At 33.5% G+C, this 24880-nt stretch overlaps 1 long non-coding RNA gene across 2 annotated transcripts; it reads right to left on the minus strand.

Moving 5' to 3' along the window:
• Positions 1-530: 530 nt before the first annotated feature.
• On the minus strand, positions 531-20014 carry LOC126978714 (uncharacterized). Of its 2 annotated transcripts, XR_007732680.1 has the most exons (17): positions 19991-20014; positions 19832-19858; positions 19224-19325; positions 18499-18525; positions 14643-14669; positions 14544-14570; positions 13463-13489; positions 12266-12298; positions 12161-12187; positions 11515-11541; positions 10780-10806; positions 9575-9601; positions 7588-7614; positions 6426-6452; positions 4095-4121; positions 1781-1807; positions 531-800 (listed from the first exon to the last, which is right to left on the minus strand). It is a non-coding gene; the product is annotated as an uncharacterized LOC126978714 (long non-coding RNA). The 2 variants fall into 2 exon arrangements; XR_007732679.1 differs by lacking the exon at positions 19224-19325.
• Between the last annotated feature and the right edge of the window lie 4866 nt (positions 20015-24880).

A 24880-nucleotide genomic window follows, 5' to 3' on the forward strand; every position in this document is an offset into this window, starting at 1 on the left:
ATTCGGAGTATTATCTTATCGTTCCGAATGTATCGTTGTCGATTTTGCGAGTAGACCTTCAGGGCTGCGTGTACGACAGCTACTACACTCGCGATAATGAACGTAGTTTTTAAATTCTCTTTGCGCGATACGTCAGCCACTTTGTTTTAGTTTGCTTTCGCTGGTATTTTGTTATTATGTGGAAATTGAGTTCAGAACACAAAACTGGTCACGTGATTCATATTAACGGACTGACAAATAAATGGCAGCCTTACTGTCACTCTTTAAATGACATCATGACTTAGTAGCCCAACCTACATGTATGGAATACACGACTTACTAAATACTTATAGTTAATTTATTCATTTAATAAACACGAATTCCTTAAAATGTGATCTTTACTTTGTGGCTTGGAACGATTTTCAGGAACTACGTCCAATTATATACTATCTAAAAAAGCCACGTAGCATTAGTTTCTGTAGCGCAAATATTATATTAATGGCAGCACCAAGACCCCATAGTAAAAAATCGTATGTCATTTTGCTCTGAAAATAACTGAAACAGTAATCTGGCTGGAGCCACATCATTATACTCTTTAATATTTCGTTAAAGGCGTATGCAGCAGAACGTAAGTCTATCTGCTAGTTGGGAAATGTGTGATGTCCGCTGGAGATATTTAAACAATATTGTTATATTTAACCATCCTTTGTTGCACCTTATTTTTTCATTCTTAATAATTTAAGTTGTTTATGTTGACGCAGTGACGAAGCTTGTGGCTCATGGCCTTGGTACTGAGTCTTCACACAGCGACGTCCTCTACACTGAAAATGTTTGCTGATTAACCAGGGTACAATAACAATACATAACGAAGTACAATTATGAACAACTCCTTATCAGGCCTCCAATTCCTCCAGGTCTCCTGATTACTCTTGAACCGGTGGCATCATAATTTACTTTCATAAGTACAAATTGAACCTTAAATGAATATAGAATTTTCATTACAATAGTCTCTATATATTTCGCCATAACTTGAGCAGCTTATTAGAGATTATAAAAATATATTATAGTAAAAGTAGTATTACTTAGATTTTAAAAGCGTGAAGTAGAGTTGCCGATAGCAGGATCAAATATCAGTGGCCACTACAAGTAGTGCCCGTCCACGAGCATGATGCATTGACAAGTCATCGCCTCCCTCGACCATAAGAGAACGACTCGCCCCACGATATCGCCACGAGTAATGGTATTTAAGTGAGCACGATGAAGCCTCATAAGAGCTCAATTTTATTAGAAAACAAATCACCCGCATCTATAGTTGGTTTCGGTTGGGTTAAATCGATGGTGATTGTGATATACACAAACTACAATTTATAAAACGACACCACAATGTCAAAATAAAGTAAAAATCAGACGAAATAATATAGCTTAAGAGTTTCAGGTTCAAATGTTGTAATTATTTTCTCAAATATCGTTCATGTAAGTGACCAATTATGATTTGTTGATGTGTATGGTGCTAACATTTGTGGTTTAATATTCAAAATACTAAGGATCTAGGAGCGTGGCCGACTGTTTCAGATTTGTCAATCAAAATCAGTTATAGTAACACTAACTTTAGTATTTTATCATTCTGTATATCCGTTAGAGATATTCTTATTTGTGTCTACTCTAATATATTATTCGTCTATGGTGTAAACGATTGTTATATATAATAATATGGTTAATAAATTAAACAAACTGTAATTTAGCTTTCATAGAATTGTGTCTATAGGTTATGGAATAATGAAAATAAACATAAAATACTCACAATAGCTTCGCAATTGTTTCCATAACACTATAATATTGCAAGAAATATAAATATGAGTTTCATAAAAAAAGCACTTATGAATCGTTAGTCACTATTGTTAATTTATTCTACCACACACTCGTAACACTAATTATGTTGAGAAGAATTGACAATAATCTTTATGATAATTGCTCTTTAAAAATTTATTTTAATATGAGTTATTTAATACAAGTAGGTAGTCGTTTTATTAAGTAGATTTATATTTACAGGTAAAGGTCGAAACAATTGATTTCTTACTTAAATTATAAAAATTATTTATTTTTTTTAAATACACAAAATGTATACTAGAGTGTAGTGGTATTTTTTATTTGCCTATCGGACCCCACTGCTGGCCAAAGGCCTCCCCTGCTTTACTCCATTTATCTCGATCCTGTGCCAGCTCTGACCAGGACCAGTCGATCCATCGTTTTCGGGGTCTGCCTTGACGTGTGACGTGTTTGTCCGCCCTGAGGCACCCAATGCGTGACGACCTGTGCCCATTGGTCTGTGTGCATCCCACATAAGCAATGCCAGTTCTGGAGCGCAGTTCCATATTTCTAATGCTATCGATTATCATATCACTGTATATAATACCAGAATAATGCCTTAATCCTTGTCTTAATCCACCTCTTATATATATCAAGGATATAATTCAGAATCAAGAATCATCTATATATATAAAAATGAATTGCTGTTCGTTAGTCTCGCTAAAACTCGAGAACGGCTGGACTGATTTGGCTAATTTTGGTCTTGAATTATTTGTGGAAGTCCAGGGAAGGCTTAAAAGGTGAATAAATATGAAAGTCTTCGGAATTAAATAAAAACAACAATTTTGTTTTTCCTTTGATGTGTACCCCGTCGTCCGATAGTTGTTTTGTATGGACATATTTTCTATGGGAGTTTGACAGTTCTGCTGTAAAACAATTTCATTACAACAATAATTCTTGATGTTGTGGTATATTATTGACTAATTCATAAAAAACATTATTTTATTTATTATATACAGAACAACGTCTGTCGGGTCAACTAGTATTTTATAAATAAAAGCGAAATAAATTTTAAAGGGTTGGTTTGCCTTTATAATTCCGACTGTGGAGGGAATCGATAACAAATTAGGAGGCGTGAAGTAGGAACCAAAGTGGATGTAAATACAACGCAATAAGAGGCAGGACTACCCAAGTAAAAAAATGAAATTTAGTTTAGTATGAAACGTTCAGTGAGATTTGACATAAGTTTAATAATATAGTAATTACAATATGGCGACGATGTATATCGTTTTTTACAAGATTATAGCCGTCATCTGTCAATCTATCAATTACTGCGCGTTTCATTCAATCGAGTGAACCGCTTTTTGCTTAGGCCTGGCTGGCGACGTCACAGAATAACTCCTGAGCATTGAAACATGGACGGTACAGTCTAATGTTATCGTCTGCAAAAGGTGCTTCATTGGTGATTTTTGAAGTGTAGGCTTGGAAGTGACGTCACGCAGAAGGCGGCTAGAGTATACCGGCTAAATTGCGTATTGGGTACCGCAGCGGTGCCTAATTCTGCCCCCAAGTAGTTCCTAATGTGCAGCATTATTGTTTCAATTGAAATTACTTGTATAACGAGACTTATTATCTTATGCCGAGCACCACGTGATTGTAGAGGGCAGGACGTATCACTGACCATCATGTTAACCTTTTGCTGGTTTTGTATTTGTCTCTTTTTCGGATATACGAAATTATGTTTGAAGTTAAAATTAAAACTCACATAGTTGCAACGTTGGAAGGTGGGGATCAAATTAAATAATTGTTTTTTAATTATTAATCGATCGAATAGTTTTGGACGTTCAATAAGTGAAATCATATCCTATTTTGAATTTAAGCACTGGGAAGTTTCCTGATAGGTTTTTATCATAAGATTTATTGTCATTAATTTGCATAATCATTCATCATAATTTCAACCGGAAGACGTCCACAGTTGGACAAAGGGCTCCCCAAAGATCTCCATGGCGATCGCCTGCGCTGGTCTCTCCAACCTTTTCCGGCGATCTCAACCATATCGTCGGTCCATCTTGTGGGACTAGTGGTGTTATTTCTGACTCTAAAATCCCCTGCTCCATCAGAATGAGGTTTCAGTGGTTGCTATTATTTAAGTTCCGTTTGAGCAGGAAAACTGCTAGCAGTCTAGCTAGTCTCATATCTAACAGACGCCACACATATTATATTGCTTAATAATGTTAACCTACTCTTTGTGCAGCATAAGTTTAAATGGATAATAAAAATAATATCTCCCTTATCACGTAAATACTTACTTGAGATTTGCATTTCTTCGAGTGACACTGCAAATAATTATGCTTAAAATTAATTATAAGGTAAAAAGCAAAAAACAGAATACAAAGATGAAATTTTACCCCTAAATTCGAGGTTGTAAGTCTATATGAACGAAAAAGCCTGCTATGGGACATGAAGGGAAAGTACCTTAAATATAGAAGATAGGCTATTTTACTGAAAGAAGACTTTATGTTATTTTTAAAAGTTAGTAATTCTGCTTTCAATGATTTTCTAAAAATTACTTGCCTCGTCTGGGAATCGAACCGACTTAAATGTAAAAAGAACACCCCTACTCTTATGATGCTAATCGAAAGAATGGCCAAAAACTAATAACTCTTCTTAAGTAACATAGTATTTTAAAAGAAAGTAGTCAATTAAGTGGGTATTTTTTTCTAAATTAATTAATTAAATGCTCAAAATGTGATCCCTCTTGTCTTACGCAAATCGCCAATCTTTTAACGAGTCCGCTGCCTGTTGATTTTCTTATCATTTTATGGTGAATACTCGATATGATATGGCACAATTCTGTTTGTAACTCGTTCTCGTATCGTTTTTTGTATAGCATATCTTTCACGTATCCCCAAAAAAAGAAATCTAATGGTGTAAGGTCCGGGGATCTGGCCAACCATCTTATCGGTCCATTCGTACCAATCCTAGTAGGAAAACATTCATTTTACGTTGTTCCTTTCTTTTGAAATACTATGTTACTTAAGAAGAGTTATTAGGCTATTTATTATTTTGGCTATTCTTTCGATTGGCATTATAAAAGTAGGGGTGTTTTTTTTTTACATTTGAGTCGGTTCGATTCCCAGACGAGGCAAGTAATATTTAGAAAATCTTTGAATGCAGAAGTACTAACTTTTAAAAATAACATAAAGTCTTCTTTCAGTAAAATAGCCTATCTTCTATATTTAAGGTACTTTCCCTTCATGTCCCATAACTTTGGGACATCCTGTATATAAATTACGTGTCACGTTGTTTGTCCGCGATGGATTTCTAAACTCATGAACGGATTTAATTTACTTTATGGAGTGCAGTTTAGTCCAACTTGAGAGATTTTTGATAGTTTTTATTTCGATTTGGGACCCCCTTATATCCTCGATAACTCTTTTTTATTTTCAATATTTGTTTGTATGGACATATTTTCTATGAGAGAATTTAGTGACGCACGGTTTGACAGTTCCACTGTGAAACAATTTCATTGTAACAACAGGGAGCAATTTTTACGAAATAATTCTTGATGTTTTGAAATATTATTTATTGGCTAATTCCTATAAAACAGTTTTTTTTTATCTACAGAACAACGTCTGTCGGGTCAGCAAGTAGTATATATTTTATAACTTCCCGACAAGTAAATTGAAAATATTCAACAATTCGGGAAGTTATTGGTTTTACCCCGTTTTTCGAAAACCGAGTTTTCATCAGATCTCGACGTTTAAGTTCGGAAGCTTCTCTGACTATTCCCGCGACGGTGTCCATATGTCTGTATGTATGTGTGTATTTGTGTGTGTGTACGTATGGATGTATGTTAACCTTTTATAACATTTGGACGGCTCGACCGATATCATCGCGGTTGGCGTTATTCGAAAGGGCTTATTGCCGTTTGAAAATTCAAAAAATAGTGTTTCATTAAACTTTTATCAGACATTCCGAAATTTAATATATGTTCAAATGTTCTGAGTTCTTTTATAAAGAGCTCAAAAACATTGAACAGCTAACTTTTTGAGCTCGAAGAGGTCAAACTCGCCAAAAGTACAATTTGAAGCCTTTAGCAAGGTACGGAATTAGCGGGGAGTTGCAGGGATTGGCCAACCGATTTAAGGGTCAACTGTTTTCCTAATTTTTTTATGACAATGAGGGACAAGATGAGCATGACTTTCGCTGATGATTGTTGAAAAATCAAAAAAATCTCAGTGCTACTGCAGTTGCGCTCGTCTCCTTGAGACATAAGATGTTAAGTCTCATTTGCCCAGTAATTTCACTAGCTACAGCGTCCTTCAGACCGAAACAACAATGTTTACACATTACTGCTTCACCGCAGAAACAGGCACCGTTCTGGTACCCATAATCTAGCCGGCATCCTGTGCAAAAGAGCCTCCCACTGGTGAAACGTATGTTTTTGCAAATTAATAGTTAAACATTACTGTTACTTTTTTTTATTATAAGAGCAGAGGTTGTCTATGGATGTGATATGACTTAAAATGTTGGAAAGCTTTCATTATAAGGAAATAGGAATCCATATAATTAATTTTAAGGCAGTGTATTTTTATAGTTATTAATTGAGAGTATATCAAAACTATACACTTACTCACCTCAGAAACACAATTAGATCCACTGCACTGAAATATTTGTCAAAAACAAAATAATAAATGTATCTAGTACATTCAGTCTTATAAAATTATATGTACATGTTCAAAAGAGATTTGTGAAATATTGAATTTTTTTGGAATGATTTTCTGCTTTTTGTACAGGACGTGGGTTAAAAAGGTCTACAGATACCTCTTGGATGTTAGAGAATTTTGGTGTTTACTTCCAATTTGGGGACCGGTACTCTGTTTTTTTCACGTGTTCAATAAAACAATAATGTGTAACATCGTGGAATTCAAGACTTTTATATTTAAAAAAAAAAAATATTTTGTCACCATTTCACACTAGATAAAAAAATTTTGACGGTAATATTTTAATATTAATAACCATACCCGGATAAAGATTCCGAAGAAGAAGAAGAAAGAAGAAAAATTTCATGATCAGTTCTTTATCACCAAATTATACTTTGTGTATAACATTGATGCTTGATTTTTTTTACGGAAAAGGAGGAAAATGAGCGTATGGGTCACCTGGTGTTAAGTGATCACCGCCGCCCACATTCTCTTGCAACACCAGAGGAATCACAGGAGCGTTGCCAGCCTTCAAGGAAGGTACGCGCCTTATTTGAAATACCCGTGTAATATCGTCCCGTAAACACCGCACAAGGAAGTTCTTTCCACAGCTTTGTAATGCGTGGAATAAAGTTCCTTGAAAACCGCACTGTGGAGGACCGCCACACATCCAGATGGTGGGGATGATATCCTAACTTGTGGCGTGTCGTGTGAAGGTGGAATTGATGTGTTGTTGTTTATAATTTTTCTGAATTATGTACTCTCATAGATTCCAGGAATTTTTCAATATTATGTAGGTATTTTCATACTTGATTACTTTTTTTACTATAATTTATAGTCCAAGAAATATGTCTTTTCCTTTGCTACGATGTTACATCGCAGGAATTGAGGAGATATGCCTCGAGGCAGTTTAGTGTTTAACATATGCTAATATATGTTAAAACGGTATGTTATTCAATATATCAACATAATATATGTATGTAAGAATGTGTATCTTTCTATTTCTGGTCATTTTTGCATTATAAACATGATAAAAGAAAAGTTTCGTTTCTAATATAGCAACCATATTAAATAAAATACTGTATGATATACTTACAGTCGATAAACAGAAATCACCGGTACACTGTAACAGTAAGTATTATTTTTAAGCTATGCTAGTTATGACACTCATGAATGTCAAAGATATTAACACCACTTTGAAAAAGTTGAGCTTTAATGAGGAGAAGTGGCAAAGAACTTAGTGCCACATTTTTAATCTATATTTACAGTTAAAATTTTAGATTATTTTTTTTTACAATGTATGTAAAGTGATGCACCAAAATTACTCATACGTTTTGACTTACTTGTCTAAGTTAATAAAAAGCAAAAGAAGTGATTAATTATAAAAAAAATCTCCAAAGAGTACCGAATGCAGTAGATGTATCAATTCGCATACACTTTAAATAGGGTTACTATACGAGTAAGTACACATTTAATCTAAAAACTTAAAATGGTATTTTATCAACATAATAAAAATAGTTTAAGGAAACTAAAAAACACGCATTGATTGAGAAGATAATGGTTGAAATTGAAAATGAATATCAATACCTTATTGACGATAGATGAAAAAATTATATAAATTAACAAAATTCATATTTTGCAAATTGATAAATGGGAATAATTTTATCAAATTAATATACTGTCATTGGTCCTCGACAAATCTACGAAGTTTAAACGAAATCTGGCCGTTTAAAGTGGGTCAAAATCGCGCCCAAATTAGTCGGTTACAAACAAACATACATACAGGTGAAGCTAATAAAATGCGGGTAAAATTAAAAATCCCCGAAGACAATGACTGAATGACACCGACCAGACAAGCAACTTGCACGATCTCTGGTATATGATCATCGCGGCTCATTGCTACAACAGAAAAATTATAAAGTATCAAATAAATGTAAAGTACATATTATGAATTTGAAAAACGAAAAAGTGGCGGGCTACGGTTGAGGATTGAAACGAGTACGCACTTAATTCGTTTTTCATTTTTACGCACATACTCAGTTACTGAATTATAAATTTTCATTTTATAAGTATTTAGATGACCAGTTGAGAAGCCATGTCATTGACCGCGCTCAAAATTAAAATCCTGAGCGATTATCCAAGCTTATATTTAAGTGCCGAATAACAAAAAAAATTCCCACATTTTTGCGGTAGATACTGAACCTAATAAAAGAACATGCAGAGTTTCACATTTGAGGCATATATATCGCATTGGTCTTCATTTTATTTTACTTACTGTAACTGAGTAGAAACTAGTCAATCAACACTCATAGATTTTAAACATCGACTAGTTTCTGGATTTTTTTTTTGGAGATTAGGAAAATACATTTACGTATTGAAGACCCTGAAAGGGGGTCATATGTTGGGCTACGGACACCCCCTACCGACTAAAAACCTCCTCTATGCTGTCAGCCCTGAAGGCTTTTAGAGAGACATAGGACGTGGTCCGTAGACGCCGCAAAGACTACGCAACAACAGTCGCGGGGCGTCTCCTAAGGAGACTCAAACCTCGGACCGGCTGTGTGCTTAGTCTCTGGAACACCCCTCAGCGGTGGAAGTAAAGTAAAGTGAAGCACATGTAGTATGTGATGAAATGAACAGTGTATCACATTATGAAATGACCTAAGATGACCTAATGTGATACGACCTCGACTACATTAACCTGCAGCCTTCACTTTGTGCAGGCAAGTTCAAGTGCATTGCTGTTCTGCGGCACAACTTAATGACATAAATAAATTTCCAGCCGTTGTTTTTGTAATGAAGTGAAGCTGATATTTATTAACGTTTGTTCTTAGATAATTTATATGTAGACACACTGTGACAGCTGTGAACACGTCGTAAATAAAGGTGTTAACCCCTATTTTCATTGACGCAGGCACACAAAACAAAGTGATATACGAATCGCGGAAACCTGTCCTGTTGTCATGCGTTGCCAAACAGCGAAAGGCTCTATCTATACGTATACATTTCCATCGCAAAAGATTATTATAATTTGAAGTATATTACAGTGAAACTAACAGCAGATAAAATATTTGATTACTCACATTGGCGTGACATCTATGGCCGTCACACTGAAATTATGGTTTCTTTTAAATAAGTAATGTTTAAATATTATTTTATCTACACCCATGCTTGAAATCCCCTGTTAAATTTTCTCATAACCGTTAGCTTACTGCAAACATTAAAAAAGCCAGTCCTATTAACCTATGTTTATTTGAATTTATGTATGTTTAAGTAAGTATATTGTATTAATTATATCGTTGTCTTGCAACCCAAAACACAGGCTATATATGCTTAATTTAGGGCAAGATAATTTGTGTTAAAAGTGTGTTACTATTACTATTATTATTATTACATCATCAAAACGAGTGTTGTAATGAAAACGTATGATATAATGTTGTTCTGAATTTCATTACAACACGCGTCTGGATTCTTAATATGGGTGTAGATAAAAATCTTGTATGCCACTGTTGATAATAAGGTATTAAAACACTCATGTGATACTATTATCATCCATTCAACTCACATTCGTGTTTTAATACCCTTTATTACACAACAGTTGCATAAATAACTATTACGGAACATATTGTTTATGAAGTGTCAAAAAAGGTGGGTTGCGTTTACATCACAATGAATGACGCCACGAGCGCTTAAACGTAGTTATGCAACGTGTCGCAATATCTTATATTAGTTGGTAATTTAATTTATTAATAAACAAACAAATATCATAAGTTTTCGAGTTGCCGCTTAAATGGGCGGGAAATGTATTGTATACATAGGTATATCTCTGGTGAATGGTTTTATTTTTACACTTTTATTAATTTAAATATAGAAATATTAAATATGTAATACAGTATGCACTACATATTATGTACCTAGTATTTGTATGAACCTACCATACCTAACCTAGATTTAGTTGTCTGTAGCACCAAAAAAAAGTTTTTTTGGCGACATTATAGTACAGCAAACAATGATTTTTTAGGCTATAGAGTATAGACTTTTTCAAAGACTCAATAAAGTATGTACTTATAAAGTTATATTACTGATCGTGGCTGTTTAAATGACAGATATAAGTAGGGGAGCAGAAAATACTAATTTAACATAACATTATTACTGCTTCACCAAGTTTTAGCTTTGATTGTTCATAAATATTTATTCGTGATTACTATTGAAAGCGAATGTTGAGTTTATTGCCGATTTCATTACACTTTTCACATTATAATTTAGGAATTGTTTTATTAAAACTTACCCAAGACTCCACCGATACTCCTTCGCTCTAAACAACGTAAAATACGTAATATGAGTTTAGATATCATGTTTGTCTGGTACCAACAGTGTCTACAGGATATATAGTATGTCAAGCCTCGTCAATCGTTATTAATATTATTATTCAGTGTCATCCTATATTTTTTGAAGTGAAACTTCTTTAGAATCGTTGTGATTTGAAACTCGATGAAACGAAAAAGCGAGACGATAGAGGCGCCGTTACCAGCTATTATTTATAACATATTTAGGTCGCCGCGCCAAATTATGTTTTCAACAATATGGATATCCTAGCCGAAGTTCTCGAGGACGCAGAGACGGATTTTGGGATCATTATTGAAATCCAAGATGGCTGCATTATTATTGAAATCCAAGTTTATAAAGCTGCAGAATTTGTAATGCAGACGAGACGAACAGGGCGTTCAGCTAATGGTAATTGATACGCCCTGCCGATTACAATGCTGTGCCGCTCAGGATTCTTGATAAACCCAATAATTCTGATCGGCACCACAATTGCACTCGTCGCCTTGAACCATAAGATGTTGAGTCCCATTTTCCCAGTAAATTACTGGGCACTAGATACGGCGCCTTCAGACCGAAACACAGAAATGCTTACACATTACTGCTTCACGGCAGAAATAGGCGCCGTTGTGGTATGCACAACCTAGTAACTTTTAAATAGGTACCTATTGTATAACAGTAATAATTCTAATTTATTTACCAGTGTCAAACATGCACCAGCAGTGCACTGAAACAAAATAATATAACAAGATTTGTTAAATGTTTATCCAATACTCAAAGCTCAGTGAACCGATAGAATCATATTATGTCTATGTTCTAGAAAGTAATTTGCTTATTAATGCGATTCAAATGCTGAAAGATATCGGTAAGTAATTGAATCAGTAAATACTTTCTTCAAGCCACTTTCTACCATAATGTTATCCTGGGCTAGATTTTTTTATGTAACAAGAATCGTGTGACTTGGTGCTTAGTGATCACCGCCGCCCACATTATCTTGCAACACGGAGAGGAATCACAGGAGCTTTGCCGGCCTTTTACATGCATCTAGTTCGCCCGTATAAACCCTTAATATCATCTTTCCAACGCATTTGTAAATTATCGTAAGATGGTGATAACTAGAGGTTTTCCTCTTAGGCGCTCATATCACCAGGAAACTGCCGCTTTAGGGCTTGCATTGCAGTTCTTTTACAGGGTGTACTCTTGTATGATTTTTTAAATGTGTGAAAATACACAAATCGCTATAAAACGAACCTTACATATACTAAAAATATTCTCTACTTTTCAAAGCGTTCATTTTTATGTATCTAGTAATATTATTAATGTTAAGTAAAGTTAAGTTTCGTTACCTTTGAAATACATGCACGACCAATACACTGAAAATGAATATCTTATTAAATAATGTTGTGTTTTGCCAATTACGTAGACTTGAGTTAACATAACGAGGCAGTTACCTTCGCCATACATATGTTTATGACTCCATCGCACTATAGTTATTAGAAAAAAAAGTTATTAAAAATAGCAAATTAACATTAGATTAGATATATCAAAATTTAATACAATCTTAAAAAATTAAAACTATTAATAACATTTTTAAATAAAATAAAAATTTAATTTCAATATAATTTTCCATAAACATTAATAATATAGTAATCACGCTATTTTCAGTCATAGTACAGCAGCAGACGATGTCACGGAGATCAGCTAGTCTAAAGTAGGTAACTTTAAAAAGGAACTTTAAGGCCTTTATTATAAAATAACAAGTAAATATCGTCACTGGAAAGTCGGCAAAAATACGAAAGCGCGATAATATATTTCACAGGAGAGTGATTTTAACTTTTTTTTTTTATGTTCAAACTGGCATATCTTTTTTCTTTTATTCCAATTTAAATACTCTAAAGGCGTAAAATCTTTATTAAATTAGTATCTATGTTTTCAAATTGCGATATTGCCTATTATTGTTGTTCTATCGAAGATAGTGTCGCTTTAACATAAATGCTCTGACCACTTCGTAAGTCTAAAACACTTGTCTCCATAAACATATTGGTATACAGTAAGGAATAAATATTAATCACTAACATCCATTGAAGTTAAGGAATGGAAAAACGACTGACATGAATAACAGAATAATGCAATTTTTGTCATTATAAATTAAAAGTAGTAATTGAGTTTAATTTAACTTAAGTTATTTATATTATTTACGCAGTATTTGCGATAAAAAAAATAGGCAGCTGACACGTGTTGAAACGGCTAGACTTGTATATTTCAGCTACTTTCATAGTGTCATGTCTTACGGAATTATAGTCTTGGGTAGGGCTGCAGGAAAAAGCAATTCGAGCAGTCTATAAAATGCGTTCAAGGGATTCATTGAGAGAAAAGTTTAGTTAAATAAATATTAAAATTAAATGTGTCGTACAAAATAAATTAACATCTAAGGCCTATTATAATGTGAAAGATTATTTGAATGATACAGATAGTTGGAATTAATGTTCTACATAACTTTGTTCATCGTAGTGGTCATGTAGGCCATTATGTGTGCGAGGTATCATTTCCATGGGGTTAACGGTTCTATAGTTTTAGGTGAACATACATACATATATATGTTCTTTTATATATATATAAAGATAATAAAAAATATTAAAATTACTCACTGTTGCTTTGCAGAAAGGTCCAAAGCACTATAAGGTATCCAAAAATAATATACCGTTCAGTTTTGATTAATTTAAAAAATAAATTTATAACCAATACACAATTCTTATCAATAAAATTACAGTTACTTGTGGCTTATGTGAAGGCATCCAATATGTGAGTAAATACTTAATATATAAATAATCCTAAGTATATTCTTGCCCATAAAAAAAGAATCATCGAAATCGGTTGGCGCGATATTGAGTTATTCGTCAATTTGTTGCGCACATGCTTATAGTAATTTTAGGACTTCTATAGTTTTCGAATGGTTGCTATTGTCAGATCTGAACCATATTGCACCACCAGCTTTCAAATTAAAAAAGGAATTATCCAAATCAGTTCACCCAGTCGAATTTTCTGAGGTGAGAATAAACATAAAGAAAACATACCGATGAATTGAGAGCCTCTTCCATTTTTGAAGTCGGTAAAAAATAGAACCAACATCAACAGAATTATGCATATATATTATATTTATATGCCCATAATAATGTACCATAAATAAACCAATCTGGCAGTTTCAATGGCAGTCTGTTAAGGAACGAATCTTTTTTACTGCGTATGTAACAGTACTACTTAGTTCTCAATAACTTTACTTAACCTTATTATCAAAACAGGTTAAGTTTCCTTGTTAGTTATTTGTATAAATAAACAATTTATTTACTTCACTTAACTAGAACAGTGACGTTAAATATTCTTTCATTATACTTTCATGACCGCTATTCATTATATTTAATTTATTGGATTTTAATAGTTGATGATACAAATGGGATTGTAAAAAATGAGTGTGCTTGGCTGATGTAAAACAAAGGATTATTTAATAAAATTCTTCAATAATTAAATAAAATTACGAAATAATTGAGAAATCACCGTTCGGGTAACGCTAGAGTTCGTTTGTAACGCTCTCGTCACGCATTCACCAGCTTACTCCCCAAATCGAGATATCACCGTTCGCGTAACGCTAGCGTTCATTCCGCGTGACGCATTCACTAGTTTACTCCTCAAGTAAAACGTGCGTAAAGAAGTTTTATTTCAATAAGTACCCACCGTAGCCGTTGAAAGGTCACCTTTGCTCTGAAAGAAACAAAAATAAATAATTTTCGTGGGTTAATATTTTCTAGTACCCACTATCCATTACCACCTTACCTTTGCTGTTGCGTTAAAACCAACGGCCTGTAAAAAATAGTGTAGCTTAGCTAGTCACAAAGACTTAGAATATACTAGCATAAAAACCACCCGAAAGCACGATATTGCGAGACCAATTTTTAAGTATTTGGGATTTTTATTTGGACAAGGAATGTATTTGAGAGCATTTGTTAAATCCAAATTGCCACCGCGTTATCATTGCAACAATATAGATATCGTCAAATTATAATTTCATATGCAGACTATATACCTGTACATAAATATGTCTATATTTTTGGGTTCCGTACGTCTCAGTGAAACTATCCGGAACCGTTATACGATCACTCGAATTTGTCAAGGTACAGCTTATTTGAGACAAAATATAATGAGGTAATTAAAGTATTGCATTTTTTTTTATAATAGGGGTTAAAGTATGAAATTGCTGTTTTATCGTAAATATCTAGACGACTATGATTTTTAAGAATGTAATAAACTTGAACAATAAAAACTAATAGGACATCCGGATTCGAACCTGGGTCTTCTGCTTTCCGGATCAACCAATATGACCCAACCTGAGCTATTATAGTCTTGTACATAGTGGCCAAATTTACCTTTGTATTCTAGTGTTATTGTAGCTGTAATTTTATGAAAATCGTTGGAGCCTTTTCCGAGATTCAGATTACAAACATATATACAAGAATTGCTCATTTAAAGATATAAGATAGGTACTTCGAATTGATATAAAACCTTCTTGGTTTGAGATTTTTGAGTGAAACTTTTTTACATGGTACCTATGTAGTTCTTTTTTTAAATGTACAACATTCGATTATCAATTGTTTTTTTTATTCAGCTTAGACAAGAAAGATGGATATTTCGAAAATTCGAGTGATTTTTGGATACGAGTTTCGACGCGGAACTAACTCGACAGAAATAGCTCGCAATATCTATGTTGCGTTGGGAGAGGGGACAGCTAATGAACGCACCGTGCGATTTTGATTTAAATGCTATCGTATGGAAACTTTGATTTGAAGAACGAACCACGTGGAAGACCGCCCACGCAGGTGAATAACAATGAATTGAAGGAGATGGTAGAAGCGATTCGGGATAAACTACGCTGGAATTAGCGGTATGGTTTACGTTACCTTACCAAAAATACTAACACATTTGCGTCGAATCAATAAAATAAAAAAAATATGAAAAATTTGTGCCTCATGATTTGACTGATATCCAGAAAGAAATGCGGGTAGAAACTTATGTTGCCTTGTCGAAACGACACAGAAAGAAAGGATGGAAGGAAGCCAATAAGATTTTTCAGGTAATTAAATATTTACCAGCTGGTCTTGACTGCTAGATACCTTATTAAAGATTATCTGATTTTCAATTATATGTGCAATATTTATAGCGCTTTAATATGGATGTTTGAAGCGGTTAACTATTAGTTATTAGTTGTAATTACAACAAAAACTACCATTAAAGTCAATTGATGGTAATGGATCACTGCCATCCATCAATATTCCAACACCATATGAGGATTACAGAAGCATTTTATATGGTTGTATTTTTTTTGTGAATATATAATAAATTTAATAATTATATTTACATTCATTTACAAGTACCTATGCATATTGCACTGCTAAATACGAGTATATACATGACACTGCTATATTGCTGGATGTTATCAGTTCTCTATTAACAAAATTTTTAATATAAATACATTTTAAATATTCCCATTCATATAAACAGTTACATCAAAAAAAATGTGGGAATTTTGTATGAATAAAGATATTATTTGAACACTGATGATTCAGTGTCGAGACCGTGGTCCATGGGGTTAGGACCACGGTCTCGACACTGAAAGCAATAAGGCTTTTTAAGGGAATAGCAAAAATGTTAGTCGACATCACAGGAGACCGAAGTGCTGGCAGTTACCTTGGAAAAGAATTAATCCGGCTATTGTAAGGGAGAACGCTGCCAGTATCTTTGGAACCTTACCTAAACAATATAACCTAGACTCCTTTAACAATATATTTTAGTTATTATATTATATTTCTTAAGGTTTTTAGTTTTAAGTTCATTGTTGTAGTATATATTTTTTATTATTTCTGTAAACGTGTTATGTGTATTCTGTCGAAGTACCCAATAAATAACTTTATTAGTTATTAATGATCTATTAATTTTTAACCAACTTCAAAAAAGGAGGAGGTTTGCAATTCGTCGGTATGTTCTTTTTTTTATGTTTTTGTTACCTCAAAACTTTCGACTGGATGAAACGTTTTTGATAATTCTTTTTTTTTTATTAGAAAACTGGTGTTTCCTGTGTGGTCCTGTTGGTCCAGATCTGACAATGGCATCCATCCAAAGTCTTAAACTAGAATAAGATTAATTAATTTGATTGTGAAAATATGCAATTATTTTTACTTTTGAGTGCACATTATATCTATTGTTTTTTGTCTACTAAAGATTCAGGTCAATATTTTCATGAAATACCAGTGGCCATAACGATTGCTTCCTAATATGCTGTTTATTTGTAATCTATGTATATCATTCTTTCTTTTTATAAAATAAAGCTTTAGAGAAATATTGGATGAACTCATTTTGGTTGTTTTCAGATATTAACATTTGCTTTTTGTCCTAATTGAATTAACTTTCAGCATCCTATGGATTTAAATTATGTTGTTAATTAATTCAGTTTACATACGTTTCTTAAAAAGTATCTACAATTTCCGAAATAATATAAATTTTTTGCAGAAAATAATGATTAATAGTTCACAAAATCGCTATATTACGCTTGTCACGGAATATCATTTCAATGATTGTTTCGAATAATCTGAAGACAACAATGAAATGTGTAAAATTGGGGTGGGTATTCCATGTAATGGCGGCTGGCTGTATTTTGAATATAATTTTGACAAAAAAATATAAAGAATCTCACAATTTGATTATATAAATAAAAGTGACGTGCTAGCTAGACGTGCACCTGATGTTAGTGATACGCCCTGTACATTACAATGCAGTGACGCTGAGACAAAAGATGTAAAGTCTCATAAGCGCAATAGTTTTCACCAGCCACGGCGTCCTTCAAACCAAAACACAATAATGCTTGCAAAATAGTGTTAGATCTTCTCCATATTAGAAAGAGATGCCACTGTGGTACCCACCTATCTAGCATCATGTACAAAGATGTCTCCCATGAACAATGGACAAATTGAAACAACTAAGTAGTTGCTGGTTATTGTCATCTTGCCCATTGCATTCCTCAAGGGTTTTGCCCTTCATGTCGGTCCTTCATTATTTAACGTTAATATATTAAATGCCAACTGCTTCAGTAATACGGGTCATCTTCATTAAGCTGACGACACAAAGTAACAAACCGATTTAGACAAATGAAACGTAATAATATTTATAAGAAACCACCCACTGACACGTCTCACCGCTCTTCGATAATACTACACTTAATGCCTCGCCTAGTATCGGAATACTGGGTCCCGAAATCTCGAGCCATTGCCAATTCACTCTGTGTCTTCTCCCGCATTTATCATTGTCGGGAGTTGTTCCTGTTTGACCTGACTCCTGCCGAACTCCACCGTCGCACGACATGCCATAAATTACAAAATCATCACCACTATCTGGATGTGTGGCGTTCTTCCACACTACGGTTTTCAAAGAATTTTCTCCCACGTACCGAGCTGTGGAATGAGCCTCCTTGTGCGGTGTTTCCCGGATGATTAAGTCAACGACGTTCACTATTCTAAAAGGCTGGCAATGATCCTGGGATTCCTCTGGTGTTGCAATAGATCACTTGACATCACGTGACCTCTAAGCTCGTCCGGCATCCTCTTCCATTAAAAAATAACATTGAAATATTATAATATCTTACCAATGCTGATGACATACTGCCATAACACTATCAAGCAAACATCAAAAAAAATATAAATTAAGTTATTTTTTATGAAAATAAGGGACAAGACGAGCAGGACTTACAGTTGATGGTAACTGATACGCCTTGCCCATTACAATGTAGTGCCACTCAGGATTCTTGAAAAACCCAAAAATTCTGAGCGGCACTTTAAATGCGCTCGTCACCTTGAGACAAGATGTTAAGTCTCATTTTCCCAGTAATTTCATTAGCTACGGCGCACTTCACACTGAAATAATAATGCTTACACATTACTGCTTCACGGCAGAAACAGGCGCCATTGTGCTACCCATTATCTAGCCGATATCCTGTGCAAAAGAGCACCCCACTGGTTAATAAATTAAGTGAAGTGTGTAATTAATGAATAATATCAACGATTTAATGTTTTAAATAAAATAAATACTAAAAAACAGTAAAATAGTAAGCATGCAGTGTCTGTACACTATATTTACCTATATATTTTTAAAACAATATTCGGATACACATTTTACATTTTAAGTAATCGAGGCCAAAAACTGTGAGTTGATAATTTTTTATGTGTGTCTGTCGGAGTATCAGTTTTTTGTACACGCTATCTCACAAACGTATAAACTGTTTTTGCAAAATTATGCAAGTTCTCACAGTCTTTTGAATTTCAAATTAAATTTTATTTGATTACTCTGAGATTCATGATCCTATTTACGTACTTTTTCTTTAGTTCGATGCGGAATAGATGCCATTTTGCCAAGCCAAATGTAATAGTAGGTACCCACACTCGCCATGCGTGACTTTGAGCGGGATAGCTTCGTCTAGAACAAAACAACCCAAGCGTACAGACATGCGTGGCTAGAAAACCTTAATAAATTCCAGTAAGTAAGCTATTTTTAATATTAAGTTTTATTTTGCTTAGAGCTTGGCACCGACTTCAAAGCTATCAATATGTAGCACATACAAATAATAGTGTTTATTAATATTAATGGTAAAGGTTTGCATAAGAGGTGTATTAAATTAAATTTCTAGTTATTTGATACTTTTCAATTTTTGAAATCGGTTATTTTAAAAGTAGTTTTTATTTTTATTTTAATAAAATTTCATTTAGTAAAATTGAATCATTAATAGGATTGGTGCGGTCACTCCTTTGCTAAGATACCTATTATTAAGAAAGTCATTAATGTTATAATAATCTTTGTCACACAACTGTTATTTCATATTTCTTTTGAATTTAGCATCACAGACAGCTGTGGATATTATACATTATTTGAAATAATACGCTGAAACCTACCGCTAGGTTAATAATTATAATCAGTTCACTTACTTGGCTATGACAGTCATTGCCTTTGCACTAAAATACAAATTCCAAATCATTCACGGTACGTAGGTTCTCATGCTGTATTTAATTATTCACATATAAATAATATCTCTTTGTCAGCTGTATTTAATAATTATCATAATAAAACAAAAACATAATACACACCTTTGTCGCACAATCTTTTACTGTCTGAAAAAATTATTAGGTAATTTATGTTACGAAATTGCTACGATGTCCTTTAAAAGCAATGAAACTTAAGATGCAATTTTAAGTGTTGTCTGTTCGTTGAAATGCTACTTCCTTTATTAGAGCAATAGGAACTTAAGTTTTACAAAGGTCTACCCAATAAAGCTAAAGGAAACCCACAGGCTGGCGCATGGTTTAGGTTAGCGTGGGTCTACAATAATATAAAATAAAATGCACCAGTACTTCAAAAACTCTTCAACTGCAAACACGTGCATCAGTTGTGTGTTATTAAAGGGTAAGTGAGTACTGAGTGTCATGTAAAATTTATAAAATTTTATTAATATGTTCAATATAATTTAAAAATAGTAAAAAAGGCTTACTGCACTAAGATTCAGTTAGCATAATTCAGTAAAACAATAACAAAAATCTTCTATGACATGAAACTACCACCATTCGTTAAATATATAACCCTTTTTGAAGTAAAACGTCTTTAGGCGCGATTTGGGGGTAACTCAGAATTTTTTTCTGACGGAAGTAACGCTCAGTACAAAAGTCAATTGAAAGAATTTTTTAAGCCGTTATAATTTAATGGTTTTAAGAAATATTTCAAATGGCTCAGTTATATTTAAAAAAAATCTCCATGTGTTTTAATTGTTTATTTATTACTACTATTGCAATAAATAATATGTAAGTTTTCAGAAATTTTCCGTCATTCGTTAATTTGTTCTTGGTTTTTGCATTTCGTTTCCATTTTCGATTCGAAATTTATCCAAGATGGTTTTAGGCTACCTATTGTTTTATTGTATTTATAATAAGATGCATAAAATTTAATTTCTATTCTTTTAAAATGCGCCCAGCGAAGCGGGCGGGAACGATTAGTGTATGATATAATAGTATGTAACATAACTCACTTTTCCCAAGTCTTCATGAGCTGTAGTAAAAATGAAATAAAAAATCTGAAAAAAAAAAAAAACTGTTGTTATACGTTACTCCATATTTATTTGAAATGGTTCAAGATATTTTCAGTTTTACTTGAATATTTTTTAATGTACCAATATTAAGGAAGCATTTTTGAAAACTCAGACTCCAATATGTTTATTCAAAGTAGAGTTATAAAAAATACTTTTTTGTTTTGCATCAAATATATACACATCATAAAAGTCTAAGCGACATGTACTAATTTAAATTTTAGGATGGTTTTTCACATTATAACGTTGTATTTTATTATTAAAATAATATCTTTAGGGTGCTATGATGTAAAAATAACAGCTGTTGTAAGTTCGTTTACTAACAGAAATTAACAATATTAGAATATACGGCAGAAACTAAGGTACATAAGCAACTAAAAATTTTTTTAACAAAATGAAATTTCTAACGAAAATGAATTTATTGTAAATAATAGGATAATTAATAGATAATACAAAGTATAGCTTCCTCTGCTATTCAGAACTTGTCGGCAACGATTATTCATTGAATTAATGACACTTTTTATGTAATCTTGCGGTATTTGCTCCCAATGGAATTGTAGCTAATCCTTCTGCTGTTTGGTTGTTGTCACTCCGTCCAAGTCCTTCAAAACACGTCTCTGGAGCATGCCCCATGCGTTCTCGATGGGGTTGAGGTCTGGCGATTGTGCAGGCCAGGGCAATACCCGGACGTTCTCCGATGCCAAGTATTGACTGGTCCGCCGAGCTGTATGTGAACGCGCATTGTCATGCATTAACGTAAAATCGGAGCCAAAAGTTTGTGCAAATAGATGGACATAAGGTCTGAGAATATCCTCCACGTAATTTTCAGCGTTCATGTTTCCATTTACAAAAACGAGCTCAGTTCGCCTGTTCTTCATAATTCCCGCCCATACCATAACTGTAGAGCCGCTGTATGGATGAACTTTCTGAATGCACCTGAGTCTTTCAGTATTTCCGGGCCGACGGTACATTCGCAACCTTCTTGTGTCAGGCCTAAATCCGAATCGCGACTCATCGGAAAACATAATTTTATCCCATTGTTCCTGGGTCCATGTTCTGCGTTCTCTTCACCATTCATTTAGACGAGCGCGATTCCCGTGATTTATCGGTGGGCACCTAATTGGGCGTCGAGCTCGTAGGCCGTACTCATGCAGTCGATTTCGTACAGATTGGGGACTTACATCAACACCACTTGAATTTTGTAGCCTCAAACTTATCTCTCGAGCGGTTAACATCGGCTGGCGTCTTGCAGTCAGTTGTATGTACCTGTCTTGCCGAGTGGTTGTACTCCTTTTACGGCCTGAATGCTGTTCAGCGGGTTCCCTTGTATTACTGCAGCGCTGCCAAGGACGACAAATAACACTTCTACGAATCCCAAAATGCCGAGATACCTGAGATTGATTACTTCCTGCTTGCAACATCCCTACAGCTCTTTGCATTTCATTTGCTGTCAAATGACGTCGCTCCATGACGTAATGAATATCTAACAATTCAATTTTGTCGCTAACTTTATTTAAATGGTTGGTAAAATTATAAAATCAAGACTAAATGTAGCAATAAAAATGTACTTAAATTCAAACAAATTCCGTTTCATTTAATTTTATGAAAAAAAAACAACCATAATCGAAATTATTTTTTACAACCACCCAGTATGTCATCAATAACTAAAAAGTTTACATACCTATGCACTTTGAGTGAATAAAGACTAAGAAATTAATTAATATAAATGGTAAATTTGTAATATGATGCATGTTGCTTAGACTTTTTTGATGTGTGTACTTTGTACACTTACTCGGATGCTGTTTGTATATACAATATACTCAAATTAATAGTCATAAAAAGCTTAATTATGTAGATCTCTTTATAAATACTTCTTTCTTTGTATGTTGTTATTTTTAAATAAGGTTAAACACTTTACAAGTCATTATATACATTAATATTGGATTAACCGAAAGCTTAATATTGTGATAACCAAGTAAAAACTTGAAAATTAGCTAATATACATGCGTTGTCAAAAATGGAATAAGATGCAACAATCAATATGTTCATTTCTTTAATTTTTTTTTATTGACTTTGTAGGATAATGGTATCTTTTAGGCGTTTTTAGTAAACACCCAAAACGGCATAAAGGGCATTTTCTCAAAATTGATTCCTTTAGAAGTTTTTTTGATGTCATTTCTAACACTACCACCGCTTTGGAAACAAATGGCCTTCTGAGAGAGAAGAATCGGCACAAGAAACTCTCCCCGCATTATTTTTAAAATATACAATATTGTACTGTCATTGTAATTGCTATAAAATAATCATGATCTGGACCCAGTCTGTCGGATCACTTAGATATTCAACTGTGGAGTAGTAGGATTTACTATTGAGCCATTTTTTTTATAAAACATTTAAAGAGAATGTCTGAACAGCCATTGGGTTTTTATCTTAAAAGTGTAATACATTTACCCTTAAAGCTATTATGTATCTTATGAAGCCTACTAAAATTAGTTACAAGCAATCCCTTTTTTCTAGTGTTATAATAATGAAAATGAAATAATACAACCCTTTTTTTTGTTCATAACATAGAAATAATAATACATGTTATATATGCGAATGTGGGTTTGTCTGTTGTAACGTTTGTTTGAAAGTACAACGATTTATTTTCAATTTTGTACACAAGTTGTCAGGGTTGCGGAAGCTGATATAGGAATAGAAAAACAAAATAATTCCAGAATGTCACCATAATTGGACTATATGATCGTCTGCTATATTTACTTAAATTAGTAGGGAAATATAAATGAAAATTTCTTATTTTTAAATTGAGTACCACCTCACGTCATAAGTACATTAAACAACGAGGTTAAATATATTTTAAACTTCTGCTTATTTTTTCTATTTATTTGAGTATAGTTTTAGTATTATTGAATTTATATTTTAAAAAAATGTGCGTTAAATCACAAAAAAAAATTATTACGATAATTTCGTACGGTAAATTATTTTCCACTCCAATTTATTCTCTTAAATATTTAAAATTGTTTTACAAGAAAATGCAAAGCAACTCTTAAAACACAACTTTATGACGAAACGTAATGTTCAATCGACGCGTATAACTAAATAACTTATTTTGTGAAAGTAAGGGACGAGACGAACAGGACGTTCTGATGGTTATTGATACGCCCTGCCCATTACAATGCAGTGCCGTTGAGGATTCTTGAAAAATCCAAAAATTCTGGGCGGACTACAATTCCGCTCGTCACCTTGAGACATAAGAAGTCTCATTTGCCCAGTTATATCACCAGCTACTTCCCTCAGACCGAAACACAATAATGCTTACACATTACTGCTTCACGGCAGAAATAGGCGCCGTTGTAGTGTACATAATCTATTGATAGCTACTTCCTCAAACGTAAGGTAAAGAAATATCGTGTCTTATTTGTTTGTCTTAACCAATATTTGTCAAAATTATACAAAAATTTATGGTAAAGGAAATTCATAATGGACAAATATTATTAGCGAGTACCACTGACCTCTACTTTATAGCACTGGACTAGCGGCTGTCAAAGTGCTTTTATGCCTGTTTGATATTCGCCATTTTGGCGCTGTTGGCCATGTAGCGAGAGTCTGCGGTACTAAAACTAGTTAGTAATGACAACCTAAGCAAATATCGATAGAGGGTAGGAAACTTTTTCCGAAAAAAAATTGGGTACTTTATTGCGTTAATTCTTTTGAAACGAATTAATTATGTTCGTTGAAAAAGAAAAAAATAATAATCAAAATGCAAAAATACTTCAGAGTATTGTACATTCCTTTGCAGCCATTTGTATTATACGTCAAAATTAGTTCTCTGGACGCTCGCGAGGGGCACTTCAAGTAGGCACAAAAACTGTAGTTTGCTGTCAAAGTTAAGGAACAGCCT

This window comes from Leptidea sinapis, chromosome Z (genome assembly GCF_905404315.1).
Source record: "Leptidea sinapis chromosome Z, ilLepSina1.1, whole genome shotgun sequence".
In the NCBI taxonomy this organism is placed as follows: Eukaryota; Metazoa; Arthropoda; class Insecta; order Lepidoptera; family Pieridae; genus Leptidea; species Leptidea sinapis.